At 45.9% G+C, this 25,576-nt stretch overlaps 1 long non-coding RNA gene across 1 annotated transcript in view; it reads left to right on the forward strand.

The window, feature by feature from the left end:
- The first annotated feature begins 1,448 nt into the window (after positions 1–1,448).
- Positions 1,449–25,576, forward strand: part of LOC122469396 — a 50,391-nt gene continuing 26,263 nt past the window's right edge. The window contains exons 1-3 of the long non-coding RNA XR_006293452.1: positions 1,449–3,211; positions 11,293–11,573; positions 14,332–14,464. This is a non-coding gene — a long non-coding RNA (uncharacterized LOC122469396). The remainder of the gene's footprint in view (positions 3,212–11,292; positions 11,574–14,331; positions 14,465–25,576) is intronic.

Consider the following 25,576-nt stretch of genomic DNA (forward strand, 5'->3'; position numbering starts at 1 on the left):
TTCTTACTCCGAATATTTCTCCCAGATCCTTCGCTTAAGTTTTGAGTCTATTACATTCCCTGAGGGAAGATCCAAATAGCTCGCTGTTTGAAATCAAATGCCAGGAAGAGATTCCCTCCCCAACCACCCCTTCTGGAAGCCTTAACTTTTCCCGGGCATTCAGCGGAGAGAAGCCTGGTGGCCCTGAGATGGTGACCCTGGGGAGGAGGAAGGTGGACAGGAAATGGGGAAGGGGAGGATCCCATCACTGAGGAGTGCAGATATCTTAATGTGCCACAACTCTGCCACATCTTCCATTTGCTAAAGCATCTATAATATGCTTCTAATTGTTTTCTCTTTTGGCTTGCTGGGCCCTCCAACTGTCAAAGGGTGCCTGTCCCTTCCTGTGCCCCTTCTTCTCCCCCAGACGCCATGCCGCAGGCTCATCCTAGCTCATAGCAGAGCCTTGTGCCGGTGAAGCAGGGGTGTGCAAGATCTCTCAGTGGGAAATCATGTCTGCTTTGTTTGTTTATGGTGGTTTTGAAGTTTTAGGCAATTCTCTGCCTTCCAGTTATGCCGGGCGTGTGTTTCTGTGTAGCTTGAATTTCTTGTTTTCTATTGTTTCTGGAGGAAATCTGGGGGTGGGGTGGGGTGGGCGGGACACAGATAAGGGCACACATCCTCTGGCAGGTGGGGGTGAAGGGGATAGGAGGCGAAGGGGCCTCCTGCCAGATGGAAGGTGTTTCACAAAGTTTATTTGCATGGAATTTGGGACACAGAGCTGGATTAAAATTCTGGGTCTGCCTTCTATTACTATTATTATATTACTATTACTAGTATTCACTCACTATCTCAAGCTCATCCTTGACAAGCATACACTCTGATGAGCATGACTTAAGGAGGCCTGATATATTTTTTAAAGTTTTTATTTAAATTCCAGTTAGTTAACATACAGTGTAATATTAGTTTCATGTGTACAATATAGTGATTCAACATGTACATATATCACCCAGTGCTCGTCACAAGTGCCCCCCTTAATCCCCATCACCCATTTCACCCATCCCTCCCACCCCTTCCGGTAACTTTGTTCTTTGTAGTCAAGAGTCTGTTTCTCGGTTTGAAGGAAGCCTTATATTTCAATATTAAACATTTTCCCTTTAATTTTCTCAGGTGGTAGCAGTAATAAATTTCCAGTTTTGGTTTCAAATCCTGATTAAATTCCTGGTCTACTGCCTTGCAGACAGTGAGTAGGTGCTCAGAAAATAATGAATGATAGTCCATACTTAAAAACAATTTTTTTAAATGTTTATTTATTTTTGAGAGAGAGAGAGTGAGCGAGCCAGGGAGGGGCAGAGAGAGGAGATACAGAATCTGAAGCAGGCTCCAAGCTCTGAGCTGTCAGCACAGAGCCCGATGCAGGGCTGAATCCATGAACCATGAAATCATGACCTGAGCCGAAGTTGGATGCTTAACCGACTGAGCCACCCAGGCACCCCAATAGTCCATATTTTTTATTATGATCCCAAACTAGTGGGACCATCTTTTAAATTTTGAATGCTCTTTCTCTCTAGCATATGCATTCAGGCACACCCCATTTTTAAACCAAATTCAACAAGGCTTTGAGTAGATTTAGAATGTATATTAACTTTCTACTCTGTGTAACAAATTACTACAGAGAGAATAAAGATGGCAGACATTTTTTCTCCTACTTTCTGTGGCTCAGGAGTCCAGAAGCTTAACTGGATGCTCTGCTTAGGGTCTCACAAGGCCACATTCAAGGCTGGACAGTGTCAGCCTGGCTGTGTTCTTTTTCCAGGCCTGGGGTCCTCTTCCAAGTTCATTCAGGTTGTTGGCGGAATTCAGTTCCTTGTGATTAGAGGATTGAGGCCCTCAGCTCTCACAGGCAGTTTCCACAGGCAGTTTACAACATGTCTGTTTGCTTCTTTAAGGCAGGAAAGTGTCTAACTTCAGAAGGACTCCGTCCACTTAAGGGCTCACCTGATTAAGCCAGGCCCACCAGGATAATCTCTATTTGGGTGAGTTCTGAATCAACGATACTGCAAAAATCCTTTAACATAACAGAATTATGAAGTGACATCATATTCACAGTCTCACCCACATCTAAAGGAAGCGGGTTATACAAGACGTGTAGGGTTGTATTGGGGGTGGGGGGATCTTGGGGGCCATGTTAGAATCAGTCTATGACATCACGTGATTTCCACATGCCTAGGGCAGTCTGGTAGATATTTTTACAAATACTCCAAAATACGTTTACTCCAAAATGCGTTTCTAGGTTGGAGTTGAGATACTTTGGGCCTTGTTGAGGGCAGCCCCTCACAAACACTTTGTGGTGCTTATGAGCACCATAAAGCCGATGGCATTAATAGTTTCTAAATGCCAGGTGCTGCGCAGAGGACAGCTGGGGTGTGGACCTGTGCATTCCCACTCTGGGGCCTGTTCGCTTAACTGCCGTGTCCTAAACAGAGTTTAGATAGATATGCACTGACAAACGAATGCATGATAAATGATTTGAAATGACGATTGTGATGGCAAATTTTATGCCGGGCTTGATTCCTCTCCCTCTTTCTTTCCCGCTCTCCGCGCCCCTTCCCCCGCCCGCTCTGTGACACAAATGCTTGGTTACTCAAGGCCACAGTAACAGGATGCTAGGTAAACAGTACACCCCCACCCCCACCCCCTTTTCTTTTCAAGACGCGAAAGGGGAACAGAGCGTTAGGGGAGGAGGCTGTCGCGGCGTCTCAGGGGGGCTGGCGGGCCTGTGTGGTGGCGGTGAGGTCGTGCGGACGCCTGGCCCAGTCCCTGGCCGGCGATCGCGATCGGCGGTCATGGCCACCCGGGCTGCTCGTGTCTCCGAGGGGACGCTCCGCGCTGCTCTGACCGCGAGCGGTTAGGTGTCGCCCGCGCCTCTTTCTGGGGGCTAGGACGTCCCTGGCCCAGCGCGTGTCCGGAGTAGACAGTGGGACCCTCCGTAGCCCCTGCAGAAACGAGTCTGAGGCACAGAAGACGGGAGGTCAGCCCAGCCGGGGCTCCGCACTGCCTCCCTGCCCTTCCCATGCCACCGTCTCCCCTCAAACCAGGGCTCGGCTTCTGACCTCCCCCAAGCCGCTAGAGACCCCATCTGGTGAGCTTTCCTGCCCGCCCCCTCGCGGTGAGTGACTGCAACACTTTGCCTGCTCGCCAGGGGTCGCAAAGTCCCGGCTCCAGGGGTCAGGTGGGTTCCATCTCTGTGCAGCTACTATGGGAATTTGTACGCATACACATAGTGTTTGCATATGAAACCAATAGAAATATTTTTTTTTTTGCTTCTGTAAAGAACTACGAGCTCTCCTACTTTTGGTAGAAACATGCAGCTCTTTTATTTATTTCTTCTAAGCACACTCAAGAACTAGCCCTTTCTCTCTCAAATTCATTGCAGGTGGTTTAGATAGAGCTCACCCCCCCACCCCCCCCATCCCCATACACACGAGTCTGCACACAACCCAGCCCTCATCAACTGGGTCATCTCGTTCCTCTGACCATATTCATTGGGTAAGACATGGTTGGATGAGCTGTGCCGGACCAGTCGGAGTGCTCCCTGAGACTTTCCTCCTCCCAATTTCTGGGGAGAGAAGCTCTTCCTTCTGAGGCTAAGCTGGACCCTGACTGCTGACAGCTATTCCTATCCCTAGAGAAATCTTGTCTGAGAAACGGAAATGCAGGCAGAGCACTAGTGATATCAGTTGAGCTCCTGGATACCATTATGCCTGAAGCCTTTGCAGCTTCACTTTGTGAGTATATATAAAAATACCACCCCACCTCCCTTTTTGGCTTAAGTTGGGATCAGCTGGTATTCTGTCACTTGTGACTGAAAAGTTCTTATATAGGAACCAACATTCTGGGAAGTTCTACCACGTGCCAGGCACTGGGCTTTAAATACTTACCAGTTTTACTCTTTTGTTTAAGGACCTTGCATGGTAAGCATGATTAGTCTTACATCAGTCTTACAAGCTTGGAGAGGGACAGAACAGTTAAGTAATTTTCTCATGACCATACAGCAGGTGGCAGAGCAGATATCCTGTGCTTTCTGCCCTGAACTCCTATGATACTTATCATCTTTGCTCTTCCTTGATATTTGGGACATACTACCTGATAGCATTACTTCACTTCTCCATAAACCTATATCTGACTAAACTGTCTAAATTGTAAGATCCTTGATGGCAGGGATCATGACCTATGCTCTGTTTGCTGACCCCGCTGTTATCACCACTATACGAGCCAATAGCACCTACCGTTGGGTGAGGTACCTCATAAATCTTGAACAAACTCTTATTGAACTCATGACATGTCCACGGCCCTTCACTAAAGCCTTGTCATAATCCAAGTCATGGAAGAGGAGACATGGAATGTGCAGTTGCACTTTCTGAGCTAAACAGATTCTGTGATCACTATAACTGATTTTCCCCAGGAGTTGACCCCCATGAGTCTCTATCTGATTCATTCATTCAATATCCATCCGTTCTTATTTTTAACAAACTTTTTTATGAACACTTATATACCAGTCACAAGATTCAGGGTACTGAGTGAATAAGACATGACTCCTGTCCTCAAGGATCTTAATTGTAATTGCCTTTTAATTACCCTGAAGCACACTTGGATGGTTCATCACTGGGACTTAAGCATTATCCAGGAGGAAAAACAGCAGCCCCTATAGTGGACTTCATCAGCTAACTAAGCCCTACGTCAACTTACAGAGCTGCCACAACGCACAATTCCAGGGGGCACCATTCTCATAGACTAATGACATTTTCAGAAGTTGAGCAGTACACAGCCTATACAGCTGTACATGGCAGCCCTAACCAAACAAGACCCTTTAATGATGCCCCTTTCTGTTCATAGTCACATTGGTAGAGCACTTTTGCAGTTTGTAAGGAATTTTATGTGCATTATGTCAGTTGAACTCAGAAATTATATTTTGGTTCCCATAATGCAGTCTCTCTACCCTTCACCCCGTGGGATTCTCCGTTGGCTCCATGAGCTTCCTGTAGCCCCCTCTCAGCTGGTGACAGCTCAACTGAACTGGTGACAATTACCAAGCACCTAGTCGCATTGCCAGCCCCAGGCTTCCTTCCACCCTACAGCACTTCCCTGGAATTAGCCGTGGTCGCAGCTCGGCAGAGGTGACTGTGCTGGTGATTACGAACGTACTTCTTGTTTGTCTTTTCAGCCCCGAAATCCTGTCAGTGAGGAGAAGCGATAATAGCATGTTATTAAGTTCTTTCTGGGTAATGTAATTCAGGAGTCAGGAGGCAGCTTGGTCATTTATGTCTTTGAAAAGCTTAGAATAATTTTCAGTGTCATTATCCCCCATTTTAAAGAGCCAGGCTCCAATAGAAAAATATATACCTGGCCACTCCTATGGGTATATAGAGACACACATGTTCTCCTAGGTGTGCCCGTGTGGACATGTGTATGTGCACATGTGCATACGCACAGATTATGGACAGGTGTGTGGAGAAATCAACACAAGCTTCAGCTTATTTTTTTCTTTTTAGGTTTTAACTGTATTTTCCTCCTTTTTAGATTTATGTTTTCTACAGTCCAGGCTTTCAGGAATTAAATTTTATTCTTGGCCTCTCCCCGGACATGTTGTAGAGTCTCCAACATTATTATTTTTACTAATAATTATAATGCCAAAAAGAAGAAGAACCCTAGTAATGAGCACGCATCCAAAACATGCAGCGCCACCCTATGGGGACTACATTTTAGCTGCCCAGGCTTCTCCATAGCTCCCTTTTCCAAGGCCCTAGTTCTTAGTAACCTTCTTAGAGCTGTCGATTCCATCAGAAAAGTCTGTCTGGCAGGCCCCAATTATTTATTGATTTTTCCCTTTGGCCTTGTAGCTGGTGTTACAGGAAAGGTGCCTCTGTCCTATGTGCTTATCTCCCTTGACTATAGACCGTGGAATTTCCAAGCCAGAAGGAACTCGAGGGATTATGTGAGCCAGCCCACTCTTTGCACAATGGGGCAGGGGACAGTCAGAGTGTTCAGTAACCAGGCCAAAGGTCCAAAGAGTTAGTAGCAAAGCCAGGCCAGGAACCCATGCTGGTCCTCTGCCCAGAGCTTGTTCTGGTAACGTGTTTCCGCCCTTCAGAAGGCCACATTGCCTCGCTCCATGTATGCTCTTCCTATATTTCGTGGTGAGCACAGAGATGGAGACTGGAGATGGGATCGTCCACAACCTTGGTACAGTCCTGATCAGCTCTCATCAAAGAAGTCATAGTAAAAACACAAAGACTAAAGCCCAGCTTCAGACCCCAGTTTTGCCAAACGACCCCGGGCAAGTCCTTAAACCTTTTGTACTCATTTAGTTGTCTGTAAAATTAGGAATAGTAACGGTATTGAACACATCGGGTTGTTGTAATTTAATACATATAGGGTGCCTGACGTGTTTTATGCGTTGGCTGTTACTCTTAACTGTCACCTGCTCTGCAGCATTTTCATCCTGTTCTCACTAAACTCTTCATCTCCAGGTTAGACACTTTGCACGGCTTGTGAGTTCATATCTCCCGTCTGTAGCTTTACCTCCTCCCTCCAAGGTAATTTCATCCACTCCCATGGCTTCCCAAAGCTACATCTCCTGGTTCTGTTTACATGAGTGTCCTCTCGGCTATATATTAGCTTTATTCATTCATTTATTCACGTAGATACTTACAGAGTGTCTGTTATGTGTCAAGCACCATTCTAGGTGCTAGGGATTTAGCAAAGAATAAAATAGCCTGAAATCCTCATTCTCACAGAGCTTACAAACCCTGTTGGGAAGGGAGAGGTTGTGGTGGTGGAGGACAGGGGCTCAAATCTTGTCATGCTGTGATGAGAAAGCAGGAAGAGGGGGTGGGAATTCCTGGAGGGAGGGCAGAAGCGACTAGGTTAAATAAGAAGGGGGGCCTCAATGAGATGGCATTTGAACCCCTAAGAGATGAGGGAGCTGGCAGCTTGGCCTTCTAGGAGATCATTCCAGGCAGAGGGAACAGCAAGTGCAAAAGCCCTGAGGCTGGCATGTGCTTGGTGGATCTGAGGTACAAGGAGGCTTGTATAGCTGGAGTGGAGAATAGGAAAGGGAAAGCAGTAGCAGTAAGATTGGAGACTTGTTAGCCAGGAGGGCAGATCAAGAAGGGCTTGGTAGGCTATTGTAAGAGCTGGAAGGTACTTAGAGTAATATGGGAATCCAGTGGGGTGTTTTGACTAGAGTGACTGGATGTGACATATGTTTTTTTTTTTTAATCTCTATTTATTTTGGGGAGATAAAGACAGAGCACGAGCGGGGGAGGAAGAGAGAGAGAGAGAGAGTGAGACACAGAATCCGAAGCAGGTTCCAGGCTCTGCTGTCAGCACAGAGCCCAACGCAGGGCTGAAACTCACAAACAGTGAGATCGTGACCTGAGCCGAAGTCAGATGCTTAACCCACTGAGCCACCCAGGTGCCCCATATGTGACTTATGTTTTAGTGGAATAATTTTGGCAGGGATGCTGTGAGTAGTTGGTGGGGGGCAAAAGTGAAAGCAGGGAGATCATTTGGAGGCCACTACAATAAGCCAGGACCCATGATGGGACTGCAAACATCCTGTTCTGGATAGACCTTTAAAGTAGACCCAGTAGGTTGCCAAGGATTGGATGAGGAATAATGGGGGAGAGGAATCAAGGAGTCCTGGTTTTTGCCTGGTTTGTGGCCTGGGTGGCTGGTGAGAAGCTGCTGTGCTATTAACTGAGAACAGTGGGAGGCGAAGGTTCTATTTTTTTTAATGTTTGTTTATTTTTGAGGGGGGGGGGGAGGAGCAGAGAGAGAGGGAGCCCAGAACCTGATGTGGGGCTCAAACTCACAAACCATGAGGTCATGACCTGAGTCAAAGTCAGACACTTAACCGACTGAGCCACCCAGGTGCCCCAAAGTTTCTATTTTTTTGTAAGGGAGGAGTTGAGTTTGGTTTGGACATAGTTAGTCTGAGATGACTTTTAAACATCAAGTGGTCATTTCGAGTAGGAGAGGTTGGAGCTAGAGATATAAATTTGGGACCCTCAGTGTAGAAATGTTGAAAGTCATGAGCCTGGGCAAGATCATAGATGATTGGGTATCGACCAAGAAGGCATGAGGCCTGAGAGGCCCAAGGCAACCAGATAGTACAGAGCTGGGGAGATGAGATGGAACATACAAAAAGAAGTGTGAGTTAGGAAAAGGAGGACAGTATGAGCTCTGGAGGCCAAGGACAGCAAGTGTCTCAAAGAAGATGCATGGCCATTTTTGTTAAACGTTGCTAGTAGCATAAATTAAAGAATCAAAGGTTGACAACTGGATTTGGCAACATGGAGGTCTTTGGTGACCTGGTGTGATTAGGGGCCTGGGGTCCAAGCCTTGAGGTTGCAGCTGTGTGACAGCAAGCTAGTGGCACAATGCACAGAGAAAGCAATCCTCATGGCTTCTTAAAAAAAAAAGTTTATTTAATATTTTTTAATGTTTATTTTTAAGAGAGAGAGAGAGATAGAGCATGAGTGGGGAAGAGGCAGAGAGAGAGAGAGGAAGACACAATCTGAAGCAGGCTTCAGGCTCTGAGCTGTTAGCACAGAGCCTGACGTGGGGCTCAAACTCACAAACTGTGAGATCATGACCCGAGCTGAAGTCAGACGCTTAACCAACTGAGCCATCCAGGCGCCCCTAAAAAAAATGTTTATTTATTTTTGAGAGAGAGAGAGAGCACAAGCAGGGGAGGGATAGAGAGAAAGGGAGACAGAGAATCCCAAGCAGGTTCTGTGCTGTCAGCGCAGAGCCTGATGCGGGGCTTGAACTCACAAACGTTGAGATCATGACCTGAGCCAAAAATCAAGAGTCAGATGCTTAACCAACTAGCCACCCAGGTGCCCCTATCCTCATGGTTTCTAAACACATGGAAAGATGTTCATTGTCACTGAATGAATGAAATGCAAACTAAATTGCACTAAGATACCTTTTCCACCTAAGAGATTAGTCAGAAGACAAAAAGTTTAGTAATACACTGTGTTGCTTAGGCTATGAGAAAAAGTGGCAGTTTCCAACTTTGCCGATAGAATTGCAAATTAGTATAAACACTATGGAAGAGTTTATCAGTCTTCAGGGAATCAGAATAACTTGAGGTATTTCAAGCAGAAAGGGATTTAATAAAGGGACTTAGATGATGGCGTCCACTGGATGGACTAAAAGAACCAAATTTAGGATGATAGGATTATGCAATGATTTTTTTTTTCTCTTTTTTTGGTCACACTGCCCCAAGCTGCCATCCAGAGACTAGGAAGTCACAGCTAAGGTCACAGCTGCCTTGTAGCCCTGAAGCCAGTGATAGGCTTACTATTGCAAAACTCACAGTGGCCAAAGCCTATGTGTGTTGGCTGCCATCAGAACCAGATCAAGAACAGCTTCTATCCCTTTAGTCTTTTGTGTTTCACTGTGAACACACTTCATTGGCAAAAACTGATTGTTTGGGAAACCAAACCCAACTTCCAGTTGGGAAGAAAATCTGGGAAGTATAGTTCCTGAGTTTCTAACCCCTGTGTTCTATATCATATCTCCCTGTGGGAGAATTTGGGAGGGCATTGAAAGGGGTGCTGAATGACAGTAGATAGCATCTCATATGATCCAGCCCTTTGGCTTCCCAGCATCCATATGTACCCTTTTGTCCATATTTAAATTTCCAGAAGCAACAATTCAACAACACGCTTCCATCTAAAAGAAAGCATAGTTACACAAAATAATGCAAACAAGAAGGTAGCCACTCTGTCGTCAGTCACGGTGCCCATCTCTGGCTGAATGTTTTTTCCCCTTCTAGTTCAGTCACAATCCATCTGATATTCTAAAGGCTACATTATAAGGTCAGCTGCCACTAACACCCCTTATGTAAAATAACAGGGGGAGGAAAGAGGAAGAAAATACTTAACAAAACCAGGAAGAATATATATGCATGTTTACTACATTTTGGTCATTATAACTTCCTGCCTCTGCCATCTATTCCTATTCCTTTTGCCCTCAGCCAGCATTCAGCTATTCAGGGTATTCTATCTGGTGGAATGATCCAAGCCTGCCTTCCTGAAGGATGTACTCTCTTGGTGATTCTGCCTGTATTTGGTTACTATAGTTTTCCATTAACTTTTCCTAATGGACAAGTAGGCATCCCAAGGAATCCTGTCATTCCAGACATATGCCTCTCAGGTCACCACTGAGTAGCATCAGTCTTATTTTCCCTTGACAATCAAGATCAGTCAGAACTGAATTCCACCAACAACTTCAATGAGGTTAGAAGAGGAGCCTGGGCTCCAGATGAGAATGGAGCCTGCTGACACCTTGATTTTAGCCTTGTGGTACCCTGAGCAGAGAACGTAGCAATGCCATGCCTGACTTCCCACCTGCAGAACTGAGTTAATAAGTAGGTGTTGCTTTAAGTCTCTAAGTTTGTAGTAATTTGTTGCACAGCAATAGAAAACTAATACACGTTCAGAGATCAGAAAGCTACAGGAACCCAATGCTCAAAATTAGTATCATTAATAGTGGGACAACTAGACATTACCTAAGGATGTGATAAGAAGTTCAATGGAACGTTCACAGCATCACTGTAAACTATTTTGACCAGTGGTGTAAAATCTGAATCAAACCAAGCTTTTAGATTACATGACTGTTTGCATTTGTCAAAATGCAAAGAACTGTAAAGTAAAAAGGATGATGTTTACAATATATAAATTATACCTCAATAAATCTGACCTGAAAAACCTCCAAGCCTTTTGATCTACCTCATTTTACAGGAAATACCAGGGATAACTAAACGACAGCCTAAGGAAATAGATGTATTTAGAATGTGGGACATTCTACATGACAGCAGGCCTGATCTCTTCAAAGAGTCAATGTCATGAGGGGGATTGTTCCAAATAAGACAAGACTTAAGAGGCATCACGAACAAATACATTGCATGACCTATTGGATCCTGGTTTCAAAGAAACAACTCTAAAATGTATTTTTAGGACAGTTGTAGAAATTTGAATATGAAGTGAGTTTTAGGTGGTATTAGTGAATTATTGCTACTTTTATTAGGGATATTGTTGGTCTTGTTAATTGAAGAACTGTCCCTACTCTTTGGAGATATGTATTTAGGGGTGAACTGTCATGGTCTTTTTAATTTACCATAAAATGATTCAATTATGAGGCAAAAATGACAAAATATTAACGATGGGTGAAAATGGGTGGATAGTACATAGGTAGGTGTTCACTGTATTCTTTTCTTTCCTGCATGTGTGAGACCAGAACTGACATTACATTGAAACAAAGAGCAGGTGAAAGCTCTTCCTGGACCTACCCAGCTGCCCTATCCAGCCTGGAGATCCAAAGTGGGTGATGGATGGACTGCACAATGTGGAGCCTTATAGCCAGTGCAAAAAGTCGTGAATGCTGAAACAGATGCCCCAGCAACTGCCACTGGCAAAAGAACAAGGGCGTTTGCCTCCCTTCAATCTTCCAAATCATGGGTGTGTGATTGATCAGTCTGAATCCAGAACCTTGCTGGCCAGGGGCATTTTACCATGCAGGTAAGGGAGCTGAGCCTTCAGAGACCTTCACTTGCACAGGCATTGCCCTGGAGAGCCTTAGCATGTTCACATGGTCAGGTGCTCTTGTGACCATCTTTGCAGAAGTAACATATTCTAACTGCAAATGGCTCAGCCTGCTGTCTATTTCTATTCTGCTTTTCCTTGTGTCACGCTTTCCCTTGGGTTGGCTGGCATTGGAATGTTCATGGGAATTTGGAGGACCCAGCCAGGAAGAAGAGGAACTGGGGTTGCATTTAGTTGGTGTTTAACTGGACATGTTTCTGTGGTTTGCAGTCATTTGCTCGTCATCCTTTTGTGGGAATGACTTCCATGAACACCCCTGCTGGTCACTGGGCCGGCTCCCCCTGCTTTGGATACCAAGTCATATCCCAATGTGAATGAGTCCTATACCCAGCATCAGAAATCTCTGGTAGTGGAAGAGGAAAAAAGGTTAAAATGTATGGAGCCAGAAGCTAGTCTGTGTAATATTTCCCACTTAAAGAGATATACAAAATTGCAGGTGGAGAATTTGGTATTCACGGATGCCACATAAAATGGGAACTTTCTCCTATTGGGAACATGTTCAATAACTTAGCTTATACATTGATAAACACACCAGATATTTTTTTTTGATGGGCATTGTGAATCATAGACTTTATCAGAATTCCTATATTTGTAGGGCAAAATCTTTAGTACTACTAGAAATAGTATGTGTCACATGTTTTATGCATTTCAACTATCAACAACAATGATAAATTTTAACGAGCTGTGCTGAAGGAAAAATTCAATTATCTTTTTATTTATTTTCCAGGAGGTATTATAAAATCTTGTAGTGTGATAAAGTGATCAAAGATCATGTAGCCAAAAAAGAAAAAAAAGTAAGGAAAAAAACCTATTATAAAGATACGGTGGGTGGTTGAGAGGTTATATTGTTTTTCCCAGATGTTGTGATGTTTGTGTTATTTCAGCTTTTAAGAATTTGTATATATTATTTTTTTCTCACTCTAAATGGGTATGTGTAATTTTGTATTCTTTTACTGAAAGAAGGCCTCCATAGTTGTATAAGCTTTGAATGGAGAATGGCACAGCAGAAAGATAGAATCCTGGTCCCTCTTGACATTTGGGAGCCCATGGCAAATGGATGGCCCACTGCCAGACTCCTTTTATTCAAGGGAGAAATAAATCTCTATCTTGTTTAAGTGACCATTATTTTGGCTTTTCTGTTATGAGCAACCAAACAGAATCTGAGTTGATATGCCCTTTGTCTCAGCAGTTCTATTTCCAGGAATTTATTCTATAGATATACTGGCACATATACACAATGATGTATGGTCAAGGTCATTCATTGCAGCAGAAGATAGGACATAGTCTATATGTCCATCAATGGAGGCTGGTTAGGTAAATTATGTGCATCCATACAGTGAGATAGTAAGCATTGTAAATTGGGAGGAAGCTTGTCATATTGATATGAAATTATCTCTAAACTGTACTGTGAAGAGAAAAAAATAAGTACAGAACAGTGTGAATGCTTATTTGTGTAAAATATAGTTGTACATACATATGTACACACACACACACACACACACACACACACACACACACACATGTATTTATATATAGGCTGCCAGTTCCTGTACAGGCAACTAAGTGGCTGAGGACAGGAGTCAGAGAGAGACTTTTCTCTGTGTTCTTTTTGAATAATCATTGTGAACTTTAATCTATTTTAAAATAAGTAAAATTAAAGCTAGAAAACATTCTTTTTTAAAGTATAATTTGTTGTCAAGTTGGCTAGCATAGTGTGTACAGTGTGCTCTTGGTTTTGGGGGTAGATTCCAGTGATTCACCGCTTAATACCTGTATAACAAAACATATTGTTTGTTATAAAAAAACCTCTTTTCAGATTGAAAAAAAATCCCTGAAAGTCACCTGTAGATAGTGATGTTATATTCCTGGATTGCTCAGTACAGTCTTGCTTTATGCCTCTTATTCTGGTGTAATTATCAACATTGCCTGACTTCACTTTCAGTGGTGTCCCGGCTTGAATGATTAACTGTCTGGGCAGCTTACAAAGTGCATCACAGCCCACAACAAGTCCAGCCCACTACACTTACCACGGTGAACCCTGAGTAATGTACAGAATTGTGGAATCATTATGCTGTACACCTGAAACAAATATAGTATTGTATGTCAACCATATGGCAACAATAAATATATTAAAAAAATAAAAAAGTAGTCTGGCCCACCCTGTGATGAAACTGATCCCACTTCTTTGGCTGATGACCAGATGAAGTGGCTGGCTTGAGTTTAGGGGCCTTGAGTGACGAAAAATGTGGCCTTTTAATAGTGAACAAATGTCAGTCAAGCAGGCAATGATCACACCAAGAGAGATAAAGGCAAGTGGAATACATGGAAGGTACACTAGTTTCACATCCTACTTCATGCCAGTGCTGGGGCATCGCTTAATGGGAGGAATGGTGGGTGAAGCACTGTATTGTTTATCTGATTTTCTTTCTTTTTTTTTTTGCTGTATAATTGCATGCACAAATGTTACATGCATATGTCATGATTCAACTCTGTAGAACTTAACCACAGTGTGTTTGCAACCTGCTTCTATGTCATAGGCTGTGAGCTCTCTGACAGCAGAGAGCATGTGTGTTTTCTCCTTGTGTCCAGCTTATAGTCATACTCACTGAATATTGAATGAATTGATGAACTCTGTACAGACCTATGCTGACATCTGGTGCTCTCTTTTCCGTAGATTCTGGTTGTCAGATTTTGAAGACTATTATCTTTATGAAGACAGGAACTAGATTTACTTGAATCAACATTGGAACCTCACTACAGAACACTGATATAAGTGCTAATTAATATCACTATATGCCTAGTATATAGTAAGTACCAAAAAATATTAGTTTGATGAATGAATGAATGAATGAATGATCCAGTTTTTGCAGCAGTCACCTGAGGACCAGCTTTTATACAGATCACTCCCATCACTGGTGTTATGGAATGAATGTTTGTGTTCCGCCCTGCCTCCCCAATCCCTATGTTGAAGCCCTAACCCCCAAACTGATGTTATTTGGAGCTGGCATCTTTGGGAGGTAATTGGAGTTAGATGAGGTCATGAGGGTAAGGCCCTCATGATGGAATTGGTGGCCTTATCCACCAGAGAGACATCTCTCTCTTTCTCTCCACTTGCACACACCAAGGAAAAGCCACATGAGGACATAGCAAGTAGGTGGTTATCTGTAAGCCAGAAAGAGTCCTCACCAGGAACCCCATCTGCTGCCCCAGAGGTTCTTGAACTTCCCAAGCCTCTAGAACCCTGAGAAATAAAAGTCTATGGCTTAAGATGTTCAGTCTGTGGCATTTTGTATGGCAGCTGAGCAGACTGGAGCAGGTAGACGCCCCTGGCCTTGGGACCAGACAGTTCTCTCACACTGGTAGAGGAAGAGTTCATGGGGGATACAGTGTTTGGATACCTTCTTGAATGAACACAGGGAGCCTCTTACAAGCTGTCACAACTTCCTATTGTCTCAGCAAAGTGCCCTTTTGAGCCTGCAGTTTCTTTCAAGCTTCTTTTCCTAGCTGTTGTGTTCATGATGGATGATATTCCCGTGTCAGGGAGTATATTCCCTGGGGATACTCAGGTTTTGATATAGTCTAAAAAAAACCTGGAAGAAAGTAAAGTGCTGTAACAATTCCTAAATGCCACATTACTAATAATATAGCGGTCCTGATTATTCACTTGGATTGTGCCATATTCAGAATGGGTTGTGAGTCATGCACTTACCAGTGAACCAACTGCCATGCCATCCTCTCTCTTCCATCAAGAATACATACATATCACGTTCAAGTCACTGTGGTGTGGTTTTAAGAAAGGTCCTGAATTTATTCCAGTTTTCCAAAACCTACCTAATCCACAAATTTTAGTATTTTCACTGCCAGTAGTGAAAATCACCTTACAACTGATGGGGACATTCTAAGATAGGGAATCAACTCTTCCTTTTAGTATTGCCTCCTTCTGCATCCACTTTAAAACTGCATGCTCTTGAAGGATAACGCGTCCCTAACTCCCTAGTCACTTCTCTATATAGTGTTGGAGTGGTGTCAGTTGTGTGTGGCTGGGGAGGTAAGGGATTTGGGGTAAGGCTGCTGGAAAGGGGATGGATGGTACAGAGAAGGGGGCTGAGAGCTCTCAAGTCTCACATTTTGCTTTGGGCCCCAGAACAAAGCTCAGAGGTCAGCATAGGGCCATATGTGGTAGTCACCACTTCTCCTTACCTGTGTATCATCAGGCCTCACCATCCTTTGATAATCTATTGGCTCTGGGACACCCATCTTCTAAAGAGATGTTGGTGCCTGGCACACACTTGGCCTCTCTTTTGGTGTCTAGGTCCTGGCTGATCTCTGGCAAAGGGTGAGTGGTTTGGTGATGGGAGGAAACTGAGAGCTTGGGGTTGGATGGACCTGGGCTTGAGTTCCAGTTCTGTCACTTACTAGTTGTGTGGTCTTGGGCAAGTCACTTGACTTCACTGAGCCTCAGTTTCTTTATAAGTAAATGGGGTTTGTAATAAAACTTTCCACCTCATACAATTGTTATATTAAAACTGATATAATGCTTAACATGGGTCTTGGCACATAATAAGCCTTTGATAAATGTGAGCTATCATTTTTTCTGTATGTTTGCTTATTCTTCTGATATGTTGAAGATCAGGTATAAAAAGATTTTAGGTGGGATATTACCCAGTTGTCACTGACCATTTGCTGTTCAGCTTGGGATGAGGTTTGATGCTAGGACAAACCCCAAAATGGGTGGGCAGAGCCTAGTAAGTGTCCATTAGGGGAGGCTTGCCTTTACTGAGTCATTTCCAGATGCACAGAGCACCTGGGAGCATTGAGCTTCTTTGAGGAGTCCTGAACATGCAGGAGTAAAGCAAAAGTTCAATCCTGGGAAGGGTTGTTGGAGTCTAAAGCACAAATTCTACAAAGGTGGAGTCTGGGTGGTCTCCCCAGAGCAGTCCTTTGGAGGGAGAAAGGAAATGTGGCAGTACCAGGCTACAAGGACAGGAGTATAGGCATCCTACACATCACTGATTGCTGATATAGAGCCTGAAAGCCATCTCTCCTGGACAATGAGCTGCTCAAGTTGAGGACAGTGCTGTGGGAATCTGAGCCTACAGCCTGGAATGGACCAGCCTGAGGCTCTGATTTTAACAAACAATGGGCAGTGAGTTCAGCATTTGGAGGCTTGTCACTAATCATAGGACCTTCACTAGAAAGCGCCTCTCTGGGTTTTGGTTTCCTCACCTGTGTGTTAAGAGGATAGATATTTCCTGAGATACCTTCCATTTCTGCCTTTCTATGGCTGGGAGATGGTAAGGAGAAATAAATAGTTTGGTTTTGGTGGACTGCCTTTTTTGCATCTCATTGTGTATGCCCCCTGCCATTCTCTCCTGACCTCGGGGACATTCTTGCTGCTATCTGATGGACTAGGACTCCAAAATTTACTGTCATCTCAGTCACCAGTACTGGTTACTGTGAAAAATATCTCATCTGCCTTTCTCTGCCCATGCACAAGGATGAGTTTTGCATTTCTCCTCTTACCTTTCCTTCATGACAATGGTGCCATTAGGTCATTCATTCATTCACTCACTCATTCATTTATTGGTTCATTCACTAGGTACCAAGCACAGTGCCAAAGGCACAGGAGAGAGCAATGGACATTGTCCTGTGCTTGTGGAGTGGGCATGATGTCGGAAGAGACAAATCTGGTGACAGGCAATGGGCATTGTCTTGTGCTTGTGGAGTGGGCATGATGTCGGAAGAGACAAATCTGGTGACAGGTGTAATGAGAAAGGAGAGGCTCTGTGTGGAGTGGGGGTGGGGAGAGTTGATGGGGAAGGGGGCAGTAAGATGTTTTTGAGGATGGGCCATTTGAGCTGAGACTTAAATGGTAAGTAGAAGTGAGACAAGAGAAGCAGGCATCAGTGTTGGGGAAGGAGAGGAAGGGGCACAGGAGGACGGATGTCAGCTCCAAGAGGGCGGGGACCCTTGACTCTTGTTTGCTGACTCTTGTATCCCAATGCTTTAAATGGTAGGCAATCAACAAATAGTTGCTTAATGGAAGAATAAATTGAGCCACTGGGGTAAAGTCTCTGTGGCAGGAAAGAAGCTGAAAGAAGGTGAGTGTCCCTGCAGTGCTGTCACTCAGAAGCTCAAAGAAGTTACGAGTAGAAGTTGGGGCCAAGTGTGTATGTGTGGGGGGCGCTCATCTAGTTTGGATTCCCTGAGAAGCAGATGCTGAGAGGGGGATTTGGGTGTAGGCAGTCTTTATTTGGGGAGCACAAGTGAGGGAATGGGGTAACTGAGAAGAAAAGGGAAAAGCCAGTAAATAGAGGGGGGGGTATTGATGAATGGGGCACCACTGTGGGCCTGGGAAGAGAGGCTGAATTTTGTGGGGGCCTCAGAGGAGTCTTGTGGGTATTGTCCTCCCAAGGGGGGGGTGGTTACTTATCAATGAGTCTTGCTCTCATTGGTTGAGGAGGGTCCCTTGGGCATTAAATCCCTAACACTGCCTGCTGCCCAGCTCAAGGGCTGAGCAAGCTATTGTGCTATGGAAGGAAGCGCTGGGGGGGAGGGGCTGCAAGCTGGGGGGCCCCCAGCTGCAGATGAGCTCGGAGGAGGCTGAGAGGGTCTGGGGTGAGTACCAACTGTGTCTGCTGCAAAGACAAAACGGGGGTTCCAAACGACAGAAGGTGCTGGCTTTGATTACGGTGGTGGCATTGCATGTGGAGGGAAGTAGGTAAATCTGAGGTCCTCTTTGGAGGTGGAAAATGATTAACAGTAAAGGGTCAAAGCTTTTTCTTTCTTCCTGTCTCTCCTCTTTCTTTCCACAAATGTTGATTGTTGTGGTTTGGCTTCCTGGCAAGCGACTCTGAGGCTAAGATTGTGGAGTGGGCTGTTTAAGGAGTGTCCCTGGACCAACACCTGTGGAAAGGAGGGCAGAGATGCAGGAATGGGGCACAGGGAGGACCACTGATGCCCTCGGCCAACCCCAGGTCCCCCTTGAAGCTATACCTGCCCTCCGCCGCTGTCCTGGGTGGGGTCCAGAGGCTGCACCTTCATCAGCCCATGGGCCCCCCTGGGAAGGGCCTGTGTGATTCTGGGCCAAGCAGCTCTCTTCAGCTGAGGCGATTTCTATCACGGTGTCCACCAAGGTTATTAAGAGTCTCGCGGGTTGGGTACTGCTGCAGGTGCTGGGACCATAGCAGTGAATGAGAACGGCCATAACAAGGGAGAGGCAGTAACAAACAAATATATATAATGTCAGACAGTGAGAAGTGCAAAGCAGAAAACAAACAGGGTTAGCTGAGTGATGGCTAGACCAGGAGGAGGAAGGTGGGGGTGGAGGTGAGGCAAACTTGGGAGAGGCCTGACAGTTTAGAGGCAGGACAGCCCCTCGCTGGAGGAGCAGCCAGCTCCCATCTCTCTGCCTCTGTGTATGGGGTAGGGGCACCACCCCCTCCCATGGGAAATTTGCCCTGGGACCCTCTGCTTCCTTGTTTGCGGGCAACCTGGGGTTTTAGGAGTTGGGGGATGGGGTTCACACGGCATTTCAATGGTGCTGCTGCCTTCTACCTGGAACAGCTGGCACAGCCTCGGGCCTGATCATTATTAACCCAGGGAGGGGGGTGGATTGGCAGAATGCACGCCTGGGCCCCAGCCAGGGCCGAGATTGTGTGTGTGTGTGTGTGTGTGTGTGTGTGTGTGTGTGTGTCCGTCCTCATGCGTGTCCTTGGCCCACCTCACCTGGGCAGGTGCCTGCAGGGAGCCAATCGCCTGCCCCTTATTGGAGGCCAGGGATGGGGAAGGACCCCCAGCCTGCTGCCCTCCCCCGACCCAGGCCCTTGGGTTTGCAGAGGAAGGTCGAGCAGCGCAGCCAGCCGCTGGGGGAGGCCAGGAGCCGGTGTCTGCGCGGTCACGGATCATTAGGGCCGCGCAGGCTGGCGCAGTCTCGGCCTGGGCGAGGGCGGCCAGTCTGCCAGCGGAGGGGTGGCGGGCGGCGTGTCCTCCTCGCACACAGCCGACCCCGGGCGGTGTGGCAGCTCCCGGCAGGGGAGGGCGCTGTCCAGGGGGTGCACAGCTGGGGCCCGCAGGGCGTCAAGGGCCTGAGAGGGCAGCCTAGTCCGGGTCTTGGTCCTGCTGCGGGTTTCCCATAGGAAGCCACCGCCACTGCCCCCTCCCCACACCCCCAAATGGCAACCAGCCCCTCTGTTTCAGATGCCTCGGGTCAGTTCCCTGGTGACCGCAGAAATGAAGCCGTGGGTGACGACTTTTGGAAGACCCAGCACTTGCTCACATTAGCTAATAAAAACAGTACTGACTTGTAAAATAAATGTAGGGAAGACAAAGTTTTTAACTGTTGGTGCAGGTGTGTGCGGTGGTGGGTTGGCTGTTTTGCTGTTGTCCCCCACAGCCCCGGTGTGAGGGCTTCCTCCTCCTCTTTTCCCTTCTCTGGCTTCCTTGGGGCTGGGCTGGCAGAAGCCAGGGACTTTTTAGCGTTGCAGCACTTACCAAATAAAAGTACCAGTTAAATTTGAATTTCAGATAAAGGAACTTTGTGTGTGTGTGTGTGTGTGTGTGTGTGTGTGTGTGTGTGTAAGTATGTCTCATTCATTATTTGAAACATGCTTATACTAAAAGTATTCATTATCTGAAGTTTGACAAATTTGTAAAGTGTAAGTATATCCCAAATAATACATGGGATATACTTATACTAAAAATATGGTCATTTATCTGAAAGTTATCTGAAATTCAAACTTAATTGGAATCCTGGATTTTATCAGGCAACCCTACTCTGAGAGCCACATCTCCTGTGTCCCACCATGTCCAGGAAACAAGGAAGGATGTAGAGCCCTCATCCCACCGTACCTCACCTCACTCCCAATATTGTGAGAGCTTCCCAAGCTGCTTCTGAGGTCAGGCTCTGGCTCGGAAGTGGCTTGTGGGTGTTGAATTAGGAACCAGCAGGCCTGGGCTCTGAGTCCCTGCCCTTTCAACACGGAGTTAGGCACGGTTAGCGTCCCTGAGACCTGCTTCCTCAGCTTTAAGAGGGTGTAATAGCAGATGATCATGTGGCCGGAAGGTCATCCATTCTAGCACATTCACTCTGTGCCTTTTAAGGAGCAGAGGGCAGGGGTCTCAAACTCTGAAGACGATGGGTGCTGTCTGGGTAGGTGGAGGGTAAGTGAAGTAAGAGCGGTTCCTCAAAGAGCATAATCCAGGGAGGGAGGGAGGGAGGGGGCAGCTGTGGTCTGGTTCCAGCTGGTAATTGTCACATGGTAAAGTGAGGTCAGATCCTACAATTTTTCTAAACAGCCTAGATATTGGGACTTTTACACAAAAAAATGTGATTTGAAAATATTGGCAACCAATTAATATTTTTGGTTAAACATTTTAAACACTGTGTAGTCCTAACAAATGAAACCTAACAGTTGTGCCAGATACTACTCTGAGAGCTTCCTGTATATTAATTTGTCCAGCCACCCTGGGAGATATTATTACGATCCCCATCTTACAAATGAACACATGGAGGCACAGAGAGACTAAGAGCTGATGCCATATTTGGTCTGAAGGCAGCCAGTTGGTTGTCTTTGAAAAGCAGTCCTTTCTGAGCCTGCGGGCACTAGTTATACTGAGCCGTGCTGAGGGTGGCACAGTGGCTAACAGCCCAAGCTTAGGAGTGAGAGAGATGTGGGTTCAAGGCCCAGCCCTTCCTTCTCTCACCGGCTGTGCCATGCTGTGCCGGGAAATGTCTAATAGTGGGCTCTCCAAGGTGTTTGCCCATTTCCATGGTGTAAATACTCCCACCACTTTTGATCTGAAGCTACCAGGGTGCTGGCTGTTCCGTTAGCGAGAGAGGCGCACAACTCGCTCTGCTATGCTACTGCTGCTGTGACCTTAGACAAGCTGATTCATATTTGCGGCTTCCTTGCCTGTGACACTGAAATCTGAATGCCCACCTTTCAGCGTGAGAAGTGAAGAAATGACGTGAGTGATGTGCTTTGGCCTCATGCTTGCACACCTAGTACGTGTTTAGCAAAGATTCAATGAATCTTTTTCTTTAGGCTCTTGACTTACAAAAGTCCTCCTTCTTCTTCTTCAAGCCCAGGCACCTTCTACGCCTTCCATGATGCCCTCCTGCCTTAAATTGCCCGGGCTAGGTGGGGGGGAGGTTTCTGACTCAGGAGATGGGGGCCCAGGTCATGGGCGCCCCCTTGTGGCAAAGAGCAGCAGCAACTTCTAGGGGGCAGAAGGCTGGCCTGGTTGCAGATGCTAAGACATGTGTGAGGCCTTAGGAAATCTTGCACCTTCTCTGGCCCTAAATTTCTCTGCCTGTAGAATCGCGGTGGTAGTGCTTTTACTGTTCCTGCAGCTGAGGACAGACATGTGCCCCCTGAAAGGAAAATGCTTTGGAAGTTAATTCATCACATCTTTTAGCACCAACCCCTCCTGCCTCTGTGTGCTTTCCAGTTTTGTCATCTGTAGAATGGGAATAATAACTGTTGCGATCTCATAGAGTCTTTGTGAGGATTAAATGAGTTAATTAATGTAAATTAAATTAGAATGGACCTGCCACATATTAAACATTACGTATATTAGCTATTCTTAGAAATAAAATATAACATTGTAAATGATATTGAGGGGTGATAAACTGTCAGTTTCCCTTTCAGGAGCCTGAGGGGTTCTTTTGAATAGATTCTGCTGGTGTTTCCTCCTTGCTGGATGCTCAGAACCCAAAGCCACTGGGCACCTGAATTTACTTCTTCCTACTCTGAACGCAGAACCCTGTGGGCAAGCGCACACATCTCATACATGCTGGTTCCTGAGAAGTTGTAGACATAGCAGTGGGCTGGAAACCTGTCTGTGCCTGTGGATGCAGAGATATCTCCATCCTACCTTTCCCTTTTAGCCAAAAATATTTTTTTAAGTTTATTTATTTATTAAAGAAAGTGCACATACATGTGAGGTGGTGAGGGGCAGAGAGAGGAGAGGGAGGGAATCCCAAGCAGGCTTCACACGGTCAGTGCATAGCCCAACATGGGGCTCGAACTCATGAACCATGAGATCATGACCTGAGCCAAAATCGAGAGTTGGATGCTTAACCGACTGAACCACATGGGTGCCCTTAGTGAAAAGTAGTTTTTAAGCCCCAAGGAGGTCCAACGCCTAGACTGCACTGGTTCTGATCTCAGGAGTGACAATATAAATATCATAAAGTCAGGACTGGAGTCAGAAAACCAGACTTTGCCTGAGTGCTCTTGGACAAGTTATTCAGCCACCCTGAGCCTCAGTGTTCTCATCTGTGAAATGGAGGGATCTCTGAATATTCTTTCCATTTCTAGAACACTGTGTGTTCCTTGGTCGTCTTCTTCTCTTGGCTGTGGAGGTTGGTAGGGGTGGAGGAAGTGGGAGATGTCAGGACTCCTTTTTTGGCTCTTGCTCACCCTGGATGCTAGCATCTGACCGGAGTGAATCTGTAAGGGAGAAATTGTTGAGTAATAGGGAGGATCTTAGCCCATTTGTGAGGAGCAGTGTAATGGTGGGTGAGAGCTCATGGCAAGAGAAGGGGGGGTGGTAGTGGAAGCTGAAGAAACTTCTGGTGCATAACTATGGTGCTCATGTGGGTCATTGGTTCCTTTGTGGTTTGCTCTGCCTCCCTTCCTTTAGGAAACTGTCACTCCCCAATACCTGTGTTTCAGGTGACCAGTCCCTGACCTGCAGTGGGCTTATGACCCAAGCTGGGGAAAGCAAATCCTTTTCAAGGACCAATATGGATGGTGAGGGAGAGAGGGGCAGACTCCTTTCTCTGGCGTCGCTGCCTGTGTGACTGCCTGGACCATCTTTGTTGCCACATGGAGAGAGCCTGCCTGAAAATGGAGCAAACTCAAGGGAAGACAGAATAGCAGCAGAAGGTCCTAGGGACATAATTTGAACTCCTAGATGCAGCCATGCCAAAAGCCAGTCCCACCCTTGGATTTCCCATTTATTTGTACTTATAAATTCCTCCTTTTTATTATTCCAATTTGAGTGGGGTTTCTATTGATGACAGTTGACAGAGTCCTGGAAAATGTAATGTCCAATAAATGTAATAGCACTTCAGGATGATATGTTAGATCCTTTCTACTCAAAATGGTCCATGCACCAGCAGCACAGGCATCCCCTGGAGGCTGAAATGCAGAATCTCAGGCCCATTTCAGATCTAGTGAATCAAGATCCCAGGATATTCACATACACATGGAAGTCTGAGAAGCATTACTCTAGACCAGTGGTTCTCTGCTCTAGCTGTATACTAGAGAGTCTCAATACCCTAGCTATACTCCAGGCCAATTGAGTCAGAATCTCTGGGGTCGGGGGGGCAGACCCTGGCATCAGCATTTTTGGAAGATCCCCTGGTGGTAACAACATACAGTCAATGTTGAGAAGACCTGCTTTGGTGTGATTTGCTTGGTGGGAGCAAAAGGCCTCATGTTTTGTGATTTAGCCTGGAATGGGAACCTACTTTTGTGGAGGGTACAGCAAAGGGACTTCCTGGTAGTGATGGGGATCCCTTTGGAATGACATGGGAGCTGCCCTTGTCAAGCAGAGGGGCCAGACCAGACTGTACCCCATAGGCACCCCAAGGGGGGTTTACCCAATCTGGGAATACTTTCTTTTTCTGTCACCTCAAAATGTCTTCTTTTATCTGAATCCATAACCCAGGACTACATGAAAAGCTCCTATGCTTTCAAAAATCCAACTTCCTCCGACACAGGCACTTGAACATAAGTACAACCTGAATCCCAAACTGAACCCAAATATTATTTTTTTATTGAACCGTGAACTACCCCCAAAATATGTTGTGAGTTTTCATTTTCCTTCTTAAAAATCATTGTTGTGGTGAATCAGTTCACTCTGGAACTAATCCAGATGCTTTCTAAAGCCAGTCAACTGGAAGAAAATGGGGATATCAAAATATTCTCTGAATTGAACCTGAGGGAAATTCTTTGCATTGGAGACTTTGCTACGACTGGTCACTGTGGGAATTTGGCCCTGTGGCCTCATCTTTCCAGTGACTAGTTGGATGCTGTGTTCTCCTGCCTTTCCATCTCTCTCTGAGTGAGGACCTTGCCAGGACCTGTGGGGGCACCTGTGACCAATTATGGATAGGTCCAGGTGGCCTCATTAGGATGTTAGCAGGTGGCAGAGGTTGGTGTGCTCAGAAAAATGAGGAAGATGGAGGTATCCTGTTCAGGAGGAGAAGAAGGATGGGCAGGGAGTTTCTGGGGCTGCTTTGTGTTTGTTCTTTATGGTCTTAACTGCTGGCAAAGAACCATTTCCTGCCTGGAGCTCTGCTTGGAGCAGGGAGAGGGGTGGGAGTGCTGGGGAGAAAGCTGGAAGCCCTTCTCCTACTCACCTAGTCAGCAGCGCATTAGGATTCTAATCAGGCAGAAATAGCTTCCTGTCAGCTCATTACAAACTCTTAACAAGGTCCCAGCTCCAGGTCGGGGCTGCTTTTCTCCTGCTGGGGACAATGATGAGCAGCTTGTTGGAACCTTTGGTAACTCATTTGTTACAACATGTGATTCACAGCAGCAGGAGGGCTCTAGGGTGGAGGCGGTGGAGGAGGGAACAGGGGAAGAGATGGAGACAGGGGCCGCCTCACAGAGGACAGGAAGGCAAAATTGTCCAATGCTTTAGGGAAGCCAGGCCCACACCCTAATGGACAACTAGAATCTTCTGTGAATCTGGGCCTAGTTATGTGTGAGGTGACAACTGTGTGTGGGAGCAGGTGGCATCATGACCACTTGCTGGCAGAGACAAGGCCAAGTTTTTTATCCAGTGGGGACAGCACTCAGGAGCTCTGCTTTGCATGCCCGCATAGCCTGAGGCCAATCCTTGAACTTACTCAGTGATTTGAAAAATATTTGAATGCCATAATTTTCCAGCTCAAAAACTAT

The sequence above is a fragment of the Prionailurus bengalensis genome, chromosome B3 (assembly GCF_016509475.1).
Source record: "Prionailurus bengalensis isolate Pbe53 chromosome B3, Fcat_Pben_1.1_paternal_pri, whole genome shotgun sequence".
In the NCBI taxonomy this organism is placed as follows: domain Eukaryota; kingdom Metazoa; phylum Chordata; class Mammalia; order Carnivora; family Felidae; genus Prionailurus; species Prionailurus bengalensis.